Source organism: Ictidomys tridecemlineatus, chromosome 2 (assembly GCF_052094955.1).
Source record: "Ictidomys tridecemlineatus isolate mIctTri1 chromosome 2, mIctTri1.hap1, whole genome shotgun sequence".
NCBI lineage: Eukaryota > Metazoa > Chordata > Mammalia > Rodentia > Sciuridae > Ictidomys > Ictidomys tridecemlineatus.
Genome location: NC_135478.1, coordinates 107,674,433 through 107,684,898, shown reverse-complemented (window position 1 = coordinate 107,684,898; position 10,466 = coordinate 107,674,433). Strand labels below are relative to the sequence as shown.

At 40.5% G+C, this 10,466-nt stretch overlaps 1 pseudogene; it reads right to left on the bottom strand.

Annotated features, from left to right (window-relative positions):
• Window positions 1–1,827: 1,827 nt before the first annotated feature.
• On the bottom strand, window positions 1,828–3,156 carry LOC144368335 (KH domain-containing RNA-binding protein QKI pseudogene; annotated as a pseudogene).
• Window positions 3,157–10,466: the final 7,310 nt, after the last annotated feature.

Here is a 10,466-nt window from a genome sequence, read left to right as displayed (position 1 = left end):
CAGTTTGCCCAGTAATGTGACACATAATGGATGTACCTTGTTCTCAAAATTGTATTGAGGTGTAAAATAAAGGGTTCTGTAATTTTAAATCGAATATCCCCATCATTTTAAAAATAGTGCTACAGTTTTGTTCTTTGCATTACTTTTCAAAATTCTTCTCAAGTGTTTCTCACATGGCACAATCTCCTAGTACTTCAGTGGGGCAGGAAATATGAACAAAAGTTGCATCTTCTGCTTGGAGGGCACTGTATGACTGAACAACACATCAAATTTTGATTACTTGTTGAATCAGTTCATCAGTGATTTTCCTGACCACAGAAGGTTCACAAATGCTGTTCATTCAGCAAGAGTGTGACTTCACTGTGAGAATAAAAGTTTCCTAGATGTCTTTTACAGTTACTCCCTCTGTCACTGTACTCAAGGGCCACCTGTCTCCATGGAAGCCTTTCTACCATTCTCTTGGTAAGACTTTGAAAGATGGTGAGTGCTGTGGAATGACTTGGGCCCTAATACTTTACTACTATTCAGTGCAGGTTTTAGAACCCCTTTCATCCACACAGGGGTGGATGAACTTGCCTGGACTATATATCAGTTGCATGCATTGTGAACTATCGTCTGGTGCAGCGAATTGTGGTACTGCTGGCATATTTTTGCTGATGGTGTCACCAGTGATGCAATTTCCTTGCCAGCGCACCCCATGTTAATTGTGGTAATGCTGGCATCTTTGCTGATGGTGTCACCAGTGACACAATTTTTCCAAAGGAGCCGTCAATTGGCTTGGTGTCGTGGCATTTCTGTATCTTCCTCCCTTCTACTAGTGATGGTCTAAAATTTGGGGGCCAACAGAGGTGAGGCAAGAACCTCACCCCCCCACTGGCACCAAGGTTAAATTTGGGGGCCAACAGAGGTGAGGCAAGAACCTCGCCCCCCCACTGGTGCTTAGGCCTATCCACAAGCATGGCTGAATGCTGGACCAGTAGTCAGTGACGGGTTGATCTGGTTGCAGTGGATTCAACCTAAGACAGGAAACTGACGTGTAAAGGTCAGTTCTCCCATGACGGGTAAGAACCATATGTTGAATTGGACAACCTACCAGGCATGGTCCTAAGCCACATTGCTTGTTGTTTAATTAATCAGAAGGGGGGAGATGCTGAGGGCCATTACCAAGTAGGAATGACGCATCGAAATTTCCTTGCCAAGCATATCCCATGCTGCTTAGAGGACATTTGATGGAACATTGCATGCATGCTTTAATAAGGTGACCTTGCTCAAGGACCAAGGCGGATCCAGGTTTAGAGCTGATCAGGTTTGAGGAAGTAACCGGTTCCTTGAGTTTAAGGTGTTGCCAGTTTAAGATAATGGGTTTTAGGGAAGTTAGAGGTTGAAGATTATTGCTGGGATTAGGGTGTTCCTGCTGCTTGTTCCCGTTGAGTTCTCGTGAGATTAAAATGGGATTTGGAGATAGCCTCGTGGAGTAGGTGAATTGTGCGGGAGATGGCAGAACACGATTGCCCCTGGACCTGTGTGGAGGCGGTGTGAGAGCTGGAATAAAGAATTGCTGTTTGAACCTACAAAGGTGTGGTGGCTCGTGATTCTGGTGCCAAGCCGAGATCTTGGCAGTGGAGTGAGGGACAAAAAGCTAAGTTGGAGGACAACAGTTTCTTTTGTCTTTTGTTTAGTTAGATGGTAAGATGAATGGACAAGAGCCTCAGATTCGTGCACTGACCACAGGCAATCAAAGGCAATGACCTATTAAGGGATCAGCAGAAAATCAATAATTGTCAGATCATTATTGATCAAAGAGTCCAGAGATCAGAAGTTCATAGGTTAGTTGCCAGTGGCAGCTCCACCTTCAGTCTCAATCCTTTAGAAAGGATGGACACACATATTGGGCCTTCGAACTTCAGTAGCCACTGTACCTCACTCACCATTGGGTTCAATAGGGTACTCAAGGGCTAAAGTGGCTAGTACCAATGTGTCAGGTATTTTTAGAGGGTGTAGATCAACCCAGCCTCTGGCCCTGGAGGGGCTATCACAGCAGTAGGGTGAGGAGTTCCTTTTGGCATGACAGAGGTCTGTATTTGTCTGATCAAAAACATTATGGTAGGGTCAGCTGTAAAGGAGAAATCAAGGTCACTAGTGAGAGAAAAGATGCAGCCCCAGTTATAATCCTTGGAGCAGCCTGGGCTGTTGCCACAAGAGAAAATGCAAGGAATGGTGATTTAATGTTGGCATCTCTGCAGGTGTCATTCAGAATCAGAAGCTCCATCAGCTGCATCTTCTTCAATTTGCCCAATACAGTGACACATAATGGATGTAACTTATTCTCAAATTTTTATTAAGGATGGATAAAATTAAGGTTCTATAATTTTAATTCAACTTGAACTGTTTTCCCCTTCTCCTGCAGGTACCAGTATTTGCTTCACTTCTTCAACTTCCCTCTTTAGTTTTATTTTTGCTCTATTCTGAACATCATCTACTAGCTAGAGAGCAACAAGAAAGTAAAAATGATGATCACAGGAATTAGAATACTGTAAGAAAATATTTATTATAATGTAAATGTATTTGAATATGTTTTCCTTCCCCTGTCTGAACATAGTGTCATCTAAAATAGGTGTGATAAAAATAGGTAATTATCCAAGCCCTGATTTCAATCCCTGGTACAAACAGAAAAAAAAAGAGATAGTGAAGGTTTTATTTCAACATTTAATTTATAGGATATCATAGATGGAAAAAAATAAACACACTTGAGGTCAAAAAGTGTATTGTATTCTCTTACTTTGAAAAGATGCACATTTTTTGTTGGAATGGTTTGATGGATCATCTTATTAGATGTAGCCTGGATATCATAATTATCTTTAGGTGGAGACTGAGTGGTCATGGAAGTGGCAATGAGTTCCTGGTTTACACAGGTGGAATATGGTGCCTTTTTTAGTTACAAATATGATAGTTTTGGTGTATTTCTCAAAATTGATCACATGTATATTTCTGGTAGTAGGAGGAATGTTTACTGTTGTTCAAGCTATGGAGGCTATAAGTGAATCCCTTCAATCCTGTGCCTCATACCTGTATATCTGTATCTATAGGACCACTACATAGAGAGGAGGGCTCAGGTTGTTCACATGTTCTTGAATTCACCTCCAGCATGCTTCTCATGCTTCAAGCATTTCATAACCCAGAATAACTAGGACATCTGGCTCTATTTTCATTATGCCAAATGCAAGGAATGAGTGGTACTAGATCTCTAAGACCTCTTTCATTCATCTCTGTGATCTAGTACCACTCATTCCATGCATTTGGCATAATGAAAATAGAGCCAGATGTCCTAGTTATTTACCATGGATATTTACCATGGAATTTAGCAGCCTAGAGCAGCTTTCTGATTATAGAATGTCCTTCCTGGTCCATGATTAGTCAGATATGTTGCTGATGTGATGAAAACCCAACAAGAAGAAATTAGAGGAGGAATTATTTTTTGACTCAGGCTTTCAGAGTTGTCAGTTCATACATGGGCATCTCCATTGTTCTGGGTCCAAATTGAGGCAGAATATCATGGTCGAATGACATAGAGAAGAAAAGCATCTTAAATCATGACAATCAGGAAGCAGAGAGATCTCATTCTCTGAGAGACCAGAACAATATATAAACCCTAAAGTCTCATCCCTAGTGACAACCTCATTCAGTCATACTCTACCTGCATATAGTTACCACCTATATCATTAGATTAAACACAGAGTAGTTTACACCTCACAACCTCTTCATTTTTCCTTTCAAGATTCTTGCATTGTCACACCCATGAGCTTTTGTGGAACATTCTATATTCAAACCATAAGATTCCCTGAATGCTCATGTGGGAGTTATCTCTCTTCATTGATTTCTGTCCTCAAATGCATGGCACAGCGGGGCTCTCTAAGACCTCTTTCATTCATCTCTATATATTTGGGGAAGTATGTGTTTGGTCACCATGAAAATTATGAATCCTCTGGGCATATTACTAATAGGAAGCCACTCAAATCAGCCGTGGGTACAAAAGAAGAGACTGAGGAAGTAGAGGTTCAGCATTCAACTTTCCTCAAGCTGCTTTGGGCAAAATATCACCCTTGACTTTCCTGACCTCTGGTTACAGTCACTTTCCAGGTGTTGAACCTTTTGCCACTCATCTAATTCTTCTGAACTGTTTGTTGTTGTTGTTGTTGTTGATGTTGATGTTGTTTGTTTGTTTATCTTGGCCTAGTTCGGATGGGCTGTTGCCCTTCCATGTTCCTGTACACAGGCATGGCAGCTCCCTGCTGAGAGACCATTGATGATAAGTGACTCAGCATAAGGTCACCATGGACCCTCACATTCCTCAACATCCTCTCAGCAGCTCCATGATGGACTTTGGTTTTATCTTTGGCATTTCATTTAATGTTTATCTTGTTGATATGCTTTTATGCATTTCACATGTTATACATTGTTTGCTTATTCACCACCATCTTTTATGGATTTACTACCAATTTTAGCCTCACACATTGTGTTTGATACATCTCATTCTGCAATGTGCCATTCTTAGCCATGTTTGCTCTTTTTTTTTAATCATCCATGTTTTATGTGGCATGTTTAAAAGCACCAGAATTCAGACCTGATGAACTAAACAACTTTAGGTCCCTTACGGTCTGTGAAGTTCACAGTGTCACAGTTTCCAGGGCTGAGCTCTGAAAAAATGAGTTTTCAAGGATCCCTCTAGCAGGGAGGATCCAGCCTCTCAACCAAGGTGAGAGGTTCCAGGTTCAGGACTATGAGCTGAGGCAGGAGAGAGTCAGTGTCACCCTGAGAGTCTCCTCAAGGAGCATGTAAATGCTTTATGCAGGGAAAAGTGACCAAGTGCCCTCTTCCCTCATGCAAGACTGCATAGGAATTTCTTCCTGAGGAAAGGTATGGCTAGAGGTGGAAGGAAATGCCAGAAAGAACTGTACAGGCATCCTTAGAAGACCCTAGGATAGAGAAGCCTTTCCAGAGATGACTTTTGGACAGTGATAAAGAGTTCCCTGAGATTCAAGAGGCCCATGCAGTATTGGTTGTTCTTGCTAGTGTCCTGGGGTTGACCCTGTGTAAGTCTGACCCTCAGAATGTGGTCACTGCAGCCTGAGATACAATTTAACCTTTCCTGATGTCCTTTCAGAGTCTGAAGTTGGACTTCTCCTGTTGGCTCCCAGGGATGGCCTCACTCTTGAACTCTGTACAACCCCAGCTATTCTCCTGGCTACCTCTGAATGCCCCTCCACTGACCCTTGCTGGTTGAGAATTCACAGAGTAGCAGTCCCCTCCTGGGGACCCTAAAGCCTCTGTCACTGGAGAGCCTGTTGTCAGGATATCCAGCCTCACTCTGTGCCAGTAGTGCCAAAATGTACCCTGTCCTGTGTTTCAAATTGGTGGCATTCACAGTGCATGGAAAGTCATGGCAGGTCAAGTTCCTGTTACCAGGGGCTTTGTTCCTGTTACCAGGGGCTTTGTTTCTGTTAGAAGAGAATCCATCAAACTCAAGCCTATATCCCTACATGCAATAGTTTAGAAAAATTGTGTGAAAACTTCTGCAGATACAGGCATCTGAGGTATTTAGAAACCAAGACTCATGTGTTTCTTCTAATGTCATCACAGATAATGACAGACTTCTGCCAACGTGCTGTTTTCTTCATGTGTTTACCTTCTCTTAAGTTCCTCACTACTCCACTACCAGCTTCCATTGTGATTGCTTTATTTTTTCTCCATCATACCACTTTGATTACCTTTCATATCCTTTTATCTATATTTGAAATTTATTTTCATAGTGGCTTCTACATGCTTTACACCAACTACTTTACATCAATACCAACATAGTTTGCAATGATACTGCCTGAGTTCTATTACAATGTTCCCTCTCCTCCTATTCATCTATTCTTGTTTATGATGCTGTTGTCACAAGTATGATGTGCATGCTAGCATTCTTATGTTCATTTCCATTCTTGTTTCAAAATATAAATATTTTTATTCTGTCTTTTAATTCATATGGTAAAATGGTAATTATTTCAGGGGTTTGTTAGAATGATAGAAAGCTAACAAAAGAATGTAAAACCACAGTCTTATCCCTGCATCCCCCCTCCTGTAGCTTCCCCTGCAGCCTTCCACTGGATTCTAGGCCTCCTCCCTGCAGAAGAGCTTCAACTCTTTCTGGGCTTCAGTTCCCTAGTGGGTCTCTTCTGCCCCCATTGGACTCTCTGTTTCAGGGAGCATTCTAAGCAGTTGGATGGAGAATGTGAAGTTAAAGAATTGAAGTTGCCCTAAACAACACCATCTGGTTCGGGGCTGACTCCATCCCAAGTGTCAAATGTCTGGTCCTCCCAGGTCTCTGGCTGGTACTGGTCAAGTGCCAGGACATAGACTTTACACAAATATGCTTTGTGTCTTAACATGAGAAACCCTTCTTCTCTGTACCCCCACTAACTCATCAATAGAAGGAACTAGATCTTTGCCAGGGTGGTAAGTCTGGTTCCTAAGGGAAAGCTACAGAAAGATCTACGTATCTTACCAAAGACCAGCACAGATGCCAGGGTTCTTAGGTTCTCAGAGGCCTCTCAAAGGGAATTGAATTTACAGAGCTAGTCCCTAACTGAGAATTGTGAGACTCAGAACCATTGTTATGCCTCCAGACAAATACTCAGTCATCCTCTGCCTCAGAAACCCCAGATTTCTTTTCAATGGGATTATCCCTGTTTCTAATTCAAATGAGAAGGGGATAATCCCATTGAAAAGAATTCTGTAGTTCAATAGGTAATGAAATCTTTCCCCAGGATTTTAGGCTGATTGCTTAAAAAACATATGTGAGGACTGTGCTTTGAGAAAGGGTCCCTGTATAAATTGTGATTTGTAGTTGGTTGAAAGAGATAGCCTTGGAAAACATGGATGTAATAGACATGTTAACATCAGAAGGGATCTATGACTTGAAGCTTACTCAAGAAATGTTGCAGTGTATTGCTTTGGCATTTAGCTACCCCAGCAATAGAAGTGTCTTTGAGAAATGAGAGCATGGCCGAGTGTATATTTCTTTACCACATTAGGAATATCCATGATAATTTCACCATTATTTGCTATAGAGTCTTCTGCACCAAAGTGAGAGCATGAAACACAGATGTTCCTCTCACTTTGGACCAATTTAACTGATGGAATGTGGCATTGTAGATTTCATGTGGAAAGCCCTCCCTGTATGCATTCTATAGATGTTACAACTCAAAGAGGTTCCTCCAAACTTCTTGGCCACTTTGTGAAACCAAACCCTACCTAGCCTTCTGTTTCATTGTTGAAATAAGACATAGTACACTTCTCAGCAACCAGACTCAAAATTATCCAATTTCCATGACCTGGTACCACTGAAGCACCTTAAGAACTCCTGTTGCTCCTCACCACTGAATCAGACTTGGTCTTCATTGACTGCAACTCATGAAAATGTTGTTGATAACAGTTCTAGTAAGTTTGAGTCTATGAATCAAGGACCTATGATTGAAAAGAAAAGGTGTTTCCAAGGAATATATGACAAGGCCTTGTATCACTGGCATTGGCTTTTAAATAACATGTTCCTAACAGCATGTAGCTAGTAGACTGGTGTATATCAATGCATCCCATTATGGGTATTGTTTGAGATCTATGCTGAGAATCCAGTTTCTAGCCTGAAATAAGAAAGATGTATGTCATAGTTGTGAGGTTGGTGTTTTTTCTTTCAAATCTTGATTTAACACTTATGATGTCACTCCCTCCAGCAATATGCCTTCATATTTTTTAAAGAAAATACAAAATGCCCTGTGGTGGAAGTTGAAACACTGAAAAACAGAGTGTAGCTCAATGGCTACACAAAGTACAAGGAGACATTCAGCCCACCTTTCCCCATAATATACTTCTAGGAAAAAGATTCAGCTGTGCTACTTCAGGCACAATGAAAATAGAAAAAAAAATATCTTCCAGATCACAATGAAAGAGATTCAGCTGTGGTGGGGTTTCTTCAAAGAAGAACAATATTCCTCATACAGACATCAAGTTCAAGTACCAAAAACTTAGAGACATGCTTTAAAAGATGTGTCTTGTGTAAGAAAAACATTCTCAGGACTTATACTTAAAATTGAATGAATGAACAGCTGCTTCTTTTCTGGATGAGGAAGACGTATCATGGGTATTTTGTTGGTATTCCCACTGAAATTTGGCCACTACTGAGTAGGTGTTGGTGCACATTTGAAAAAGATATGTACCAGCTCTAAGAGTTATGAAATGTTCATCTAATGACGTCATGAAGAGACTCATAGCACCACTTTAAAACTCAGGTATCACTGCTGAAGATAAGTTTTTCAGAGGCGAACCAAGACTGCATACATAAATATCCAAGCAGGATGAGCAATAGAAGAAATTCATTGCCCTAGCTTTAGTCTTGTGAAGAACCCTTCAGAGCTTTTGTTATTTGCTATTGCTCAGCTCTCCTTGGTTGAAGGCTTTCTATAACTCAGTGCTCTCTTTTGTAAAGACTCAAGAGAATCACTTTAGAAATTTGCTTGAATGGGATGCATGTGTTTTTAATTAATAAAGCACTTGATTCAACTGTGTGAGATAATGCTTCAGATACTCAACACTACTTAATATCATTAATTATAATTTATATCCAAAAAACAGCAATATTGTTTAAAAATTATTTGGAGAATCATCATTACATCCTGTAAGATTCCAGACATTCATGAATTTAGAACAATGACCCTTTAGGTTCAATATGTTTTATTTACATTTATATATTTGAAACACTAGAAAACCAGAGTGTAGCTCAATGGCTACACAAAGTACAAGGAGATATTCAGCCCACCTGTCCCCATAATATACACTCTGGTTTCTCAGTGTTTCAAATAAATTTTCTACTTATTTACATAAGTAGAAAGGATGAAGGTCTTTGAAGTTTTTTCTAACTCATATTCACAAAACAGTACAAACATAATTTTAAAAACATAGATATATAGAAAAATAAATAAATATATAAATAAAATGAACATTAGCAGTCACTAAAAATCTAATTTGTTTTGAAGGGTAGTATTAACTCTGGGCACTTAAAACTTCCCTGGTACATAGGAAGGGCATCTAGCCAATTGCCCACCAAGATTTTAGTCAAAGGAGATGCAGGGGTACATTTTTTTGAAAGAATCTTGGACTTCTGTGGGGAATATAACCTCCACCAAGGTTTTTAAGATGATTGCTTAGAAGGATAAAAGATTTGGGGACTTGGAATATGAGAAAGGGTTTCTGTATCAATTGTGATTTATAGGTGGTTGAAAGAGATACTTGGGAAAACCCAGATGTGAGTGTGGTGTGAATGTCATAAAAGATCTGTAACTTGAAACTTACTCAAGAAATTTTGCAGTGAATTGTGTTCACATTTTACATACCACAAGATCAGAAGTGTCTTTGGAAAATAAAAACATGGCCCAGTGTGGATTTGTTTACCACATTAGAAATTCCAGTGATAATTTAACACATTATTTGCTGTAGAGATTTTTTGCACCAAATTGAGAGACTGAAGAACAAATGTTCCTCCCATGTTTGACCAATTGCACCTACTGCATGTGGCCTTGTGGATATGATGGGGAAAGCCCTCCCTGCATGAGTTCTATAGATGTTAAAACTAAAGGACATTGCTCCCCACTTCTTTGCCCCTGTTTCAATCCAAACCTTACCTGGCCTTTGGTTTTATTGTTGAAATATGGCTAAGACAACAGCCTCACAATTATCTAATTTTAAAGATCTGAAAGCTCTGGAGAAACTTAGGTGTTGAGGGCCGTGAATCAAGTCAAGATGGCACCTGGCAGTTTGCCAGGAGGAGTAGTTTGTGAGGCAACACCACAGAGCCATTAAGATGGTGGAGATTCCTTATTGGATGATTGCTGTATCTGAATGATGCTAATTGAGTCAAGCTGTGTGTAATCAGTTAGGTATATATGTACTGCTGTTGTTCCATAATAAAGCAGTTCCCGTTTCAACCTTCAAGTTGCTTCTCACCTCCTGGTTATTTGCCCAGCCAGACTGTGGCACTTAGGAACACTTGTTGCTCCTCAACACGAAGTCAAACTTGGACTTCATTGACTACAACTTACAAAGTTGCTGGGGATAACAGCTAAAGTGAGTTTTAGCCTGTGGATTATGAACCTAGGATTGAATATACAAGGTGTTGGTCAAGAAATATATGACAGAATAATCTAAGAAGGGGAGATTCAACATGGCGGTGGGCGCGGAGAGATCAAGTCTCTGACCTCTTCAGCTGAGCGGGCAAAGGGAGTCTTAAACCATCTAAATGCTGTTTGCTCAGGATCACTAGGCAATGCTGAGTTGATGTGGATCTGGGGCAAACAGTCTGCGCCCCTTGGAACACACACCAAGCCCAGAGCAGGTGAATCCAGGCTCCCGTTTGCCTGTGTCTAGCAAACAAATCG